Raw genomic sequence first — 12,615 nt, 5'->3', positions numbered from 1 at the left:
TAGATGTTTTCAATACATGCATACTTGGGTCAGTGTTCAAATCAGGGTAAATACATTTATCTCTTCAAACATTTATAATCTCTCTGGTAGAAACATTCAAAATCCTTTCTTCTGGCTTTTCTGAAATATATTGCACATTATCATTGTCTTAAGTCACCCTATTATATACTAGAATAGCATGTTTCTCTAATTATAGCTTAGGATTTATTTATACTTACCTTAAAGAAGCAACTCGGTAGAGGTCAGATGTACCACACACCCATTTTCTCCTATCAATAACACCTTCCTTAATATGATACATTGTATTCAACATCAATACTACATTGTCATTAACTGAAGTCCTTATTTTATTTCAGTATCTTTCGGTTTTTTTAATCCCTTTTACTCTTCCAGGGTTTTATCCACAATACCACTTTACATTTCATTGTCATACCTTTTTAGAATCTCCTTAGTTTTAATAGTTTTTCATAATTTTTTATGACTTGGACAATTTGGAACAAAACTGGTTATATATTTTGGAATGTAGCTTAAGCAGAATTTTTCTGATGTTTTCTTTATGATAAGAACAGAATCATTAGGTTTTGTTTTATTTTGTTTTTTGAAAAAAAAACACGAATGTAAACTTCTAATTTCACCATGTCACCTAAAGGGCACATGTACTGAAGATGGCTTACCACTGTTGGTGTTGACCTTGATCACCTGGCTGTGATAGAGTTTATCAGGTTTAAACTCTAGTTAACTGTTCTCTTTTGTAATACTGTACTAATTGGAAGCAGTCCCTATGCCCAGTCTACAATTAAGGGCTTGCAGTTATGTTCTATCTCCATGAGAACAGAGTACCTACATAAATTATTTTGATTTCTCCTTTAGAAGAGATTTATATTTGCTCTCTAAATTACCCATTTAGTTAGTATATATTTTTTGGAGGTGGTGGGTATGAGGGATTGAACACAGGGTTACTCATATACTGAGCCATATCCACAGCCCAATTTTGAACTGCAATCCTCCTGCCTCAGCCACTGGGATTTCAGGTGTGATCTACTTCAGTCAGTTCATTTAGTTAGAATTTCTATCAGCATAGATGAGTGGACATTTAGTTTATACTTTGGGTTATAATCCAGTACTATGCTACTTATTTATTCCTCAATTTGTTCCAAATATGGCCATATGAATCCTTTGATCTGATTCTGTACCCCTTTGACATAATCTGAGAGTATGTACCTGTTGAGCATTTCCTTCTTTGGGCACTATTTGATGCCTCACACTCATTTTCTTCATTCGCTGCCTTAGTATTAGAATAAGTAATTATTCTAAAGAGATTTTAAACTAGTAACATAAATAAAAGCTTATATAATTAGAATAATCTATGACTAAAGAGCTTAAAATATCTTATCAATAAATACAATATTATTTTGGAGAACTTTTGATTTTGGTCAATACATTAGGGTGGATTAAAAGTCATAATTTCAAAGGCTTTATAGTATTCAGGTTACATTGCTCCCAATAATTTTTAAAATATCCAGAAGTATTTCTGGAAATGTTGGGTCTTCTTTTTCAGGATGATAAATACACTTACACTTTTCTTCTGAGGTTCATTTCACACTAGCAAAGGTTAAGATAGTTCAGTATTATGCACTGGGGTCTTATCTAAGTGAGACAGAACATGCCCAGGGCTAAGATTGGAAAACTGGGAATGAAATCTAACAGAATCATGCTTTGTTGCTTGCTCAGTGTTGTTAAAGGATTAGCGAGGCACAAACTGCCAAATTTGACACAGTGCCTTCTCCTCTCCGGTGTCAGCCTGCCAGAAGCTTCAGTAACACTAACCCAAGCAGTTTCACTATAGGTAGATGTTACACTCCATGAAAGAATAATTTAAATATTTATTGATTGGTTTATTATCATTTAAACTTTGCAAAAAAAACATGAAAATAAAGTAATTATAAATTATATACGAAAAAATTAAAGTTCTTAGGACAACATGGCACAATAGCTTTATACGTACAAAAGTCTTGCACTTGACTTCTCATACTCCTTCTGTGTCTCCATATATACACACTCCTTACATACACACAAACATGTAATTTTGCCATGCACGTTGTTATCCCTAATATTAAAGGTGATACATCAAAGTGGTCATAAGGAAAAGAAATGGAATCAGGGTGGTCTAGTATCCTCTGTCAAATGGATTACAGACATGCTCAGTGATTCCATATGTTCATGTGTAAACTGATGGTTACAAATCAACCAAATATACCATAGTGCTACAAAGAAGTATCCAAGTTCTTGCCTGAAAAGTGGTAAAACAATTTCTAGCACATTTTAAATATTCAATACATTCTCTTCTTTTTACTCCTTTCCTATTCTATCATAGTCTTCCATGTCAAAACACACTGATCTACCTCATTATTTTAGTGGCTGGAAAGTATACCAGAGTAGGAAATAACCATATGCAATACATTTGTTCTCTGATTAAATGACATGAACAGTTTTTCCAATAGTTTTCTTTTATAAACCATGAGATTTGTGAATGCAATTTTGAATTTTTTTGAATACACTGCTGTTAAAATCTATAGCCTAAATTTCTACAAGTGGGATTGCTGAATTAAGGACAAAGATAGTTTAATTCATTTTGACATTACCATTAATATCGTTTCTACCAATTTACATAAATTTCACATTTATGAGTAGAACATTTTTCAAAATTTTGTTTTAATATCTATTATTTTCATGCCTTTTATTATAAGTATAATCTGTGTTCATTATTAAAAATTCAAGCAGTTTAGAGAAGAAAAGAAACCTCCCTCAAGTCCTCTCAACCAGAAATAATCACTGTTATTACAAAAACAATATTTCGGGCATTTTTTTTATTTCACTCATTTCATATATTAAAGACAAAGAAATGCAAAGATAGGCCTTTAGATGAAGATAAAGTCTTTCAAATAGTGACTTATTATACCTATTATATTTCATTTAAATTTATTAGATTGAATTTTTCTTCAATAAAAATAAAAAGGCAAAATTGAATTGTATGACTTCTATAAATTATTCCTTTTAGACATTAAACTATTTCCTGTAATATATATATATATATATATATATATATATATATATATATATATATATATATATATAATTATATTTATATATCTCTTCTTTATTTTTTAAAATTTTAATTTATTTTATTTTATATTTTATACAAATAAAGCACAACTTTTCGTTTCTCTGTTTGTACATGATGTAGAGTCACACTGTTAGTACAATCAAACCTGTACATAGGGTAATAATGTCTATCTCATGCCACCATCCCCTCGACATACACACCCTCCCCTTCTCTCCCTCCCCTCTGTTCAATCCAAATTTCCTCCATTTTTTCCTTGCCCATCTCCCCATTATGGATCAGCATCAACTTATTAGAGAAAATATTTGGCCTTTGGATTTTGGAATTGGCTTATGTAGCTTAGCATGATATTCTCCAACTCTGTCCATTTACCTGAAAATGCCCTAAAATGCCCTAATTTCATTCTTCTTTCATACTGAATAGTATTACATTATATATAATATATATTACATTATATATATATATATATATATAAAAGTATGGGATATATATATATATATATATATATATATATTTATATATATATATATCCCACACTTTTTAAATTCATTCATTTATTGAAAGACATCTTGGTTGTTTCCATGGTTTAACTCTTGTGAGTTGAGCTGCTATAAACATTGATGTGGCTGTGTCACTGTAGCATGCTGACTTTAAGTCCTTTAGGTGTAGACCAAAGAGTGGGATAGTTGGGTCAAATGATGGTTCTATTTCAAGTTTTCTGAGGAATCTCCATACTACTTTCTAAAGTGGTTGCACCATTTTGCAATCCCAACAGTAATGAATCGGTGTAGCTTTTTCACTCCACATCCTTGCCAGCATTCATGGTTTCTTGAATTTTTGATAATTGCCATTCTGACTGGAATGAGATAGAATCTTAGAGTAGTTTTGATGTGTATATTTCTAATTGCTAGAGATGTTGACTGACCATATTTATTCTTCTATAAAGTGTTTTTTCAGTTCCTTTGCCCATTTAGAGACTGGGTTATTTATTTTGATGGTATTTTTTGAGTTTTTTATATATCCTGGGGATTAATGCTCTATCTGAGGTGAATGTAGGAAAAATTAGCTCCCCTTCTGTGGACTCTCTCTTCATCTAATTGACTGTTTCTTTTGCTGAGAAGAAGCTTTTTAGTTTGAATCTTTCCCATTTATTGAATCTTGATTTTATTTCTTGTGCTTTAGGAGTCTTATTATGGAAATTAGGTCTTAAGCTGACATGATGAAGATTTGGACCTGCTTTTTCTTCTATTAGGTGCAGCCTCTGTGGTCTAATTCCTAGGTCCTTAATCCACTTTAAGTTGAGTTTTATGCAGCGTGACAGATAGGAGTTTAATTTCATTTTGCTGCATATGGATTTCCAGTTTTCCCATTACCAGTTGTTAAAGAGGCTATCTTCTCCAATGTATGTTTTTGGTGCCTTTGTCTAGTATGAGTTAGCTGTATTTATGCAGGTTTTTCTCTGTGTCCTGTATTTTGTACCATTGGTCTACATGTTTATTTTAATGCAAATACCATGCTCTTTTTTTTACTATAGCTCTGTAGTATAGTTTAAGTTCTGGTATTGTGATACCATCTGCTTCACTCTTCTTGCTATAGATTGTTTTTTTTTTTTCCTATTCTGGGTCTCTTATTTTTCCAAATGAACTTAATAACTGACTTTTCTATGAGGAATGTCACTGGGATATTGATTAGAATTAAATTAAATCTGTATAATGTTTTTGGTAGTATGGTCGTTGTGACATTATTAATTCTGCTTATCCAAGAACAATGGAGATATTTTCATCTTTTAAGGTCTTCTTTACTTTTTTTCATTAGAGTTTTGTAGTTTTCATTGTATAGGTCTTTCAACTCTTTTGTTAGGTTGATTTCCAACTATTTTTTAAGCTACTGTATATTAGGTAGTTTTTCTAATTTCCCTTTCAGAAGATTCATCACTGATGTACAGAAATCCATTTGATTTATGGTTATTGATTTAATATCCTTTTACTTTGCTAAATTCATTTTTAGATCTAGAAGGTTTCTGGTGGAATTTTTGAATCCTATTAAATATTAGATTCATGTTATTAGCAAACAGTGATAGTTGAGTTCTTCTTTTTCTATTCTTATCCCTTTAATTTCTTTCATCTGTCTAATTGCTCTGGCTAGATTTTTCAAGGACTACATTGAATAGAAGTTGTGAAAGAAACCATCCCTGTCTTGTTTCAGTTTTTAGGGCAAATGCTTTTAATTATTCTTCATTTATAATGATGTTGGCTTTGGGCTTAGCATATATAGCTTTTACAGTGTTGAGCTATGTTCTTATTATCCCTAGGTTTTCTAGCGTTTTGAACATGAAGGATGCTGTATTTTGTCAAATGCTTTTCTGTAACTATTGAGATGATCATATGATTCTTATAATTAAGTCTATTGATGTGATGAGTTACATTTATTGATTTCTGTATGTTGAATTAACCTTGCTTCCCTGAGATGCACCCCCACTTAATTTTGGTGCAGAATCTTTTAATTTGTTTTTATATTTGATTTGCCGGAATTTTGTTGAGAATTTTTGCATCTGTGTTTATTAGAGATATTGGTCTGAAGTTTTCTTTCCTTGATGTGTCTTTATCTGGGTTTGGTATCAAGGTGATATTGGCCTCATAACATAAGTTTGGAAATTTTCCCTCTTTTTTATTTTATGGAATAATTTAAAGGGTATTGGTATTAGTTCTTATTTGAAGATCTTGTAGGACTCAGCTGTGAGTCCATCTGGTCCTGGGCTGTTCTGAGTTGATAGGCTTTTGATGGCCTCTTTTATTTCTTTGGTTGAAATTTATCTGTTTAAATTATGTACATTCTCATGATTCAGTTCAGGTAAATCATATGACCCTAGAAATTTGTTGATGTATTCAAAATTTTCGAGTTTATTAGAGTAAAAATTTTCAAAATAATTTCTAATTATCTTCTGTGTTTCAATCGTGTCTTAAGATATTTCATTTTTCATCACATATGTTAATAGTTTAAGTCTTTACTCTTCTTCTCTTTGTTATCATGAAAAGTTTTTATTTCATCATCAAATCTAAAGCTTAATTTTGCTGGATATAAGATTTTTGGTTGTTATCCATTTTCTTTCAGAGCTTGGTGTATGTTGTTCCAGGATCTCCTACTTTGAGCATCTGTGTTGAGAAATCTGCTGAGATCCAATTTGGTTTACCCCTATATGTAATTTGATTCTTTTTTCTTGTGGCCTTTAAAATTTCATCCTTATTCTGTATGGTAGGCATTTTCATTACAGTGTGGCTTGCTTTAGGTCTATTGTGATTTTGTACATTTGGTGTTAATATGCCTCTTATCTTTGATTTTCCAATTCATTCTTTAGATTTGGGGAATTTTCTCATATTGTTTTATTAAATAGATTGTTAATTCCTTTGTTTTGTATATCTATGCCATCCTCTACCCATTAATTCTTAGATTTGGTATTTCTGTATTATCCCATAATTCTTGGATGTTCTCCTCATTGTCTCTTACCATCTTCATTGTTTTGTCTATTTTATTTTTAAGTTATATATTTTGTCTTCATCATCTGAGGTTCTGACTTCCAAGTGATCTTGTCTGTTGGTAATGCTTTCTATTGAGTTTTTAATTTGATTTATTGTTTCCTTCATTTCAAGAATATGTGTTTCTGTTATTGTTGTTGTTTTGTTTTGTTTTCAGAGTATTTCTTTATTGAAGTAATCTTTGCTTTCTATATTTGCTCACATAGTTTTTTTTTTTTTTATTGAAGTGGTCTTTTGTTGCCTGTGTTTGTTGTCTTATATCATCTTTTAATTCTCAGAACACTTAAATTATGAACACCCTGAACTCCTTCTTGACATTTCTTCTACTAAAGCTGGCCATTGATTCTACTAATGTAGTGTCTTGGCTTATTTGGGGCACTTTCTTCCCTTGTTTTTTTTTTTTTTTCATGTTGTTCATGTGTCTTCCCTTCTATCAGTGTGGACCTGAGGTATTGGTGTCTACCCTATAGACCTATAGTGTCTCTGAAAGTTTCCAATAGCTCTCCTTTAAGGGGGAAATCCATCTTAATAACTCCCAATTCAAACAATATACATCCTTAAAACAAATAGTTCCTATTACGAAGTTAGAGTTTTGTAGCAATAGACAGAAATGATGTGTTTGATTATTATCTACAATATAAATGGTAGGTTTATGACAGGGTCTACAGTTTTTCATTGTGGACAGAGAGAGAACAAGGGTGTGTAGGTTGAGATGTTAAGGAGGTATGAGGTGAGGATATGGAGGTATTGGATCTTAGGAAGTGTGTATAAGGAATTAAAGAAGTTGACTGGTAGCAGAAGAAAAGAAAGAGATTCTGGGGATATAGGTAGTGGGAATATAGTAGAGAATATAAATATACAAACAAAAATTAATAAGAAAAAGAAAAAATGTAACAATAAAAAGTAAAAGAATATACAAAAAAACCACTGTAATATACTATTCAGACATCTCAGTCTTCAGTAGCCTAATGCATGAAAAGAATTTGGTTTCATAAATGTTGAGTATGTGAGGGCAGGAAAAGAGAGAGTAAAAAAAGAACAAAAAGAAAATACAAAAAAAAACCTCAAAGGAAAATTAAATAATTATTTCTGTAGGAGTTCAGGTCCTTTCCTATTTCACTTCTTAACTAATAAGTGGAGTTGTCTGGTGTTTTCTGGTATCTCCACCCTCAGGATAGTGAAGGTGTTTGGTGTGGAAGGGTTCAGGTGGAACTCCTGGAATTGGGGGCATAGCACTTGCCAGTCTCCATGGGAACACTGCACTGCAAGGATCTCCTTTGGGTCCCACTTGTGTGATGTGGGCACCTGGTCTTAACCCCTTAGATTATCTGTAGAACCCACAATTCCTGCTCTCTAATTTAGTCTCTAGACTATATATCTCTTGGCCCCCTCTCATTCTAATTCCCAATCAAGAATCTCTCTCTCTGGAGGTCCTGTTGGCTAAGCACTGGAGCATACATACCTGTTGTGGGGAGCTGTTCTGTATCTGGCAGATCAGAATCAGGCTCCAAGAGCTACAGGCCAGCCATGTAACTGTAAGCACTGTGCCAGGTTGGTTGCTGGGGGTGTGGTGTTGAGGGACTATAGGTAACTTGATATTGTGTCTAGGCCTGAGCTGGTGTGCCAAGATGGAAGTTGTGCCAACTAAAAGATGGTGATGGTGGCAGCAAAGATGACCCAAGATGATGATAAATGTGTCCCAAGATGGAAGCAATTGCTTTCAGAGATGAGGCAGTGAGGAGAGACATGTGGTGGTATTGCACAACATGTTCAGAGATGCAAAACTGTGGCATGCAGTGCTGCAGTGGGAAACTGTCTCTAGACCCTGTCAAGTGTCCCCAGGTTCAGACTACCACATGGAGGCAACCATGGCAGTGGTTGCAATATCCCAAGATGGAGGCAACCAGGGGAGCCCCATATTCATTGACGGGAATCAGTACATGACTGGGGCCCATGTAGGCGTGGGAGGGTGTCTGGCCTCTTTCTTTTTTTAGGTTGCCCAGTATAAGGAAGGACACTATGTTTATAGAATGTCCGACCTTAATAAAGCTGTACTAGCCAAGATTCTCCAGAGAAGCAGAACCAATAGGCTATATGTAGATATATGAGAGATTTATTATGGAAATTATCTAGCAAAATTTTGGAGTTTGAGAAGTCCTACCATTTGCTATCTTCAAGCTGAAAAAGAAAGATATTCAGTGATTTTATTCCGTCTAGTCTGAAGGCTTGAGAACTAAGAATAACAATGCCCCAAGGCAGTAACAATGTCCCAAGATGGATGTTTTAGCTCAGAAAGAGAGAATGAATTTTCCCTTTTATATTTTTGTTTCAGTGGTATCCTCAGTGGGTTTAATGATGCCAGCCGACATTGGTGAATGCAGATCTTTACTCTGACTTCTGATTCAAAAGTTAATCTCTTCTGGAAATACTCTTTTAGATATTCCCAGAAATAATGTCTTACCAGTCACCTGAGGGCCCCTTAATCCTGTCAAGTTGACATACAACATTAACCATCATAAGTCTTAATAAAAATATTAAAATTGTATAAAACATTGTTGGGATACTTTGAAAACTACAAAGTCAAAAATGAGCAGACAAAGAGAAGTTTTGAAGACTAAAGTCTCAGTGTCGGGGAGAGTGACCAATTTCTGAGACTACCTGAGCATAGTCATATTTGACTTTGTCCTCCAAACACAATGATATAGCAAATATATATAAATAATTATAATTAACATAAAATATGAAAAAATTAAATATTATTCTCTTATTATAAAATGTATATTATTTAAACTGAATAAAAACAATAAAACTAGTTAGAATGACAAATGGTAATAATTACTACTAGAACTATTTAAGGATGTGTGAGAAAAATGTAAGTATTTTTATACATATGTTTTTCTTCTGTTTTAAAATGTTATCACTTTTTCAATTTATTGTATACTCAAATTGTATAGCAAGTGTTTTTTGTGAATTCCTAAAAGTATATGAGTTTTTTTTTAATTGCAATATAAATATATCAAGTTTTGAATTTAATTTTTAAGTGGCTGTTTTTCTTTCATGATACAATTAAATGTTTGCAATGTCTGCTTCCTTTTCCTATACTGCTTCTCTGAAAGTATAGTACCCTTTCACCTATAGAACATTCTTCTCTTTAAATGCTTGACAAACTGAATACAAAAATAAAATTCACTTTGCCTTTTAATTTTGCTCTTCTTCAGCCTCTGTGAAACTGATTCCTAGTGTCTTTCCATTTAAATAAGAATAAACTAAATATTTCCTAAGAAAATGATTGAGCGTGCACTGGAATCTTGTTGTTGTTTTTGTTACGTTTTTTTTTTTTATACTGGGTATTCAACTCAGGGGCACTTGACCACTGAGCCACATACATCCCTAGGCCTATTTTGTATTTTATTTAGAGACAGGGTCTCACTGAGTTGCTTAGTGCCTCATTTTTTCTGACTTTGAACACATAATCCTCTTGCCTCAGCCTCCCAAGCCTCTAGGATTATACCTTTGCAGCACTGCACCCAGTTGGAATCTTGATGTTACCAGAAATAGCAGGTTTTTAAACATAAAAGAACAAGTTTTTAGATTTCAAAAAGTAGACATTCTTTCATTTTCCTATCAGGTTACTTTAATGGACCAGTTGTCGTCAATCAAGTCCTCGTCTATAAATTCATAATATAGTCAATCCATGTCCCCATCAGTTTTAAATTGCAGAGAAGGTCACATTGGCAAATGTCATCAGCATCAGTCAGAATCAGCCCTTCAATCCTCTAAAGGTGGACTCAGATTCTGAAATAATATTAGCAATCATGAAACTACAAGCTGGGCACAGTGGTACAAACTTGTAATCCCATCAACTCAGGGTTTTGAGTTCAAAGACAGCCTCACCAACTTAGCAAAACTCTGTCTCAAAATAAAACATATAAAGGACTGTGGATATGGTTTAGTTGTAAAGTGCCCTTGGGTTCAATTCCCTGTACAAACAAAAACAGAAAAAAAAGAAGAAGAAAGAAAACTATCAGAAATACTAAAAATATATTTGCTGCCTATAAGGGAAGAAAATTTTGGCATGAAAACATATTTGGAGAAAATAAAACAATTTTATATTCAGTGAGTGAATTAAATTCATAGCTGTAGCTTTTATGTTTGGAATCTTTTATTTGAATCCTTTAGTTAAGTATGGATTTCTTTAAATGTGTTTCCTTGAAAGGACTAGAACACATAATTACTCAATGTTAGATTATATATTCAATTTTCACATAAAGTTTATGACTTTAGAATTAAAAATATAGACTTCAAAAGGCATAAATAGCCATGCTAATTATGTTCCTTTATGACAAATAAAACATATGTTTTCTATTTTCAATCTTTTTATTTCAAAGCACCTTAAGTGTCTAAGGCAATTAGAATAATCATTCTCATTTGTATAAAGAAAACTGAAATTAACAGGGTAAAGTTATCTCCACAAAGTCCTGTCATTTTCAAGTAGTAAATAGTCAATGTAATCAATAATGATTAAGCAGGTACTTATATGCCAAGCACTTTTATAGAGGCTACGTAAAAATGATCAATAAGATGGATAAGATCCACACCTTCGTAGAATTTTCATTCTGGTAAAAACTAATGGTAGTAGACAGTGTTATAAAATAAATAAATAATTTATTTAATCAATGCTGTGTCATGATTTCCAGTTAGATGTAAATAAAAAGTTAGTTGAGTAATATACTAAATGGAAGTTATATTACATTGGGTAATTTAAAAAATCTCTCAATGGAGACAGTTCCATCTATCATTTTAATGAAGACCTCAATGAAATATAAGCATCCAGGGAAGGTATCTGATTCTTAAGCAAAAAGAAAATACACTTGGTATTTTCAAAAGCAAAAGAGATAATGGCTGAGGTTGTAGAAAATTGAGCAAGATACTGAAAGATGTGAGAGAAACTGGAGCCCTGACAGATAGATCAAGGAAGTGAGTTTATGAGATTATGAGATTCTCTCTTCTCAATGCCCTCCCTCTCTGTTAGAAGTATGCATGGATTAATTATATTTCTCAGCATTAAAAAAAGTAAATTGCCTCTGAAGAAAGTTATGTGTTCTCCTTATTATTAAAATTTCTTCGTTTATATTAACCATTCCATTCTTATTGCTACAATCAGACACTCTATGGCTTCTATGTTTTATTCAAAGAATAAGCCAAAAGACACAGGTAAGTGAAGACTAACTCAAGAATCAACAACATTGATATTTTTATGCAAGTTCAGAATGATAAAACTTGATTTGACTCAGCAGAATGGCTCACATGCTCTGCCAAAATAGAGGAATCAGACTAATTGCAAGAAAAGTCTAGTTTCCTAATCATATAGAAGATCAGTCATAATATAAGATTGAAGACAAGATATAAAACATGTTATATTTGGTTGGCAAATAGATCTATAGTTTATTTTGCCTTTAAGATGAGTTTTTCAATTGCAATATTTTACTTTAAGCACAAAAATTTATTGTAAAGCCATATGTTTTAAAATATTATAAAGCCTCTCCGTATAAGACATCCCCACTCTTCTGCAAAAGTATCATTACAGAAGAACAACTGAAATTCAATATAATTTGATAAATATTAACATGTAAACATACTTTTGAAACCAAGGTCAATACCATAACCCTCAATCACAAAGTTTCATTGTGCTCCATCATAATCCTTACCTCCCACTCCTACCAGGACCCCTCCACTGCCCAAGGCCATCACTGGCCAGCTCTCTATTCAAGCACGATGTTTGATGAAAGAACTATATTTTTTAAAAAAACATAGTGCACAAAAGTAATAGAAAATAGTGTTTGCTTCAAATATGTTATTGTCCTTACATGTTATTTACATAAATATATTCAAACTATGAGATACACACATTTTTAAATGTCCAAGAGGTAAGAGGTATAGTTTAGTGTTATATCATTTGTC

This window comes from Callospermophilus lateralis, unplaced genomic scaffold, assembly GCF_048772815.1.
Source record: "Callospermophilus lateralis isolate mCalLat2 unplaced genomic scaffold, mCalLat2.hap1 Scaffold_146, whole genome shotgun sequence".
NCBI classification, from domain to species: domain Eukaryota; kingdom Metazoa; phylum Chordata; class Mammalia; order Rodentia; family Sciuridae; genus Callospermophilus; species Callospermophilus lateralis.
Note: the sequence above shows the minus strand (reverse complement) of the source record.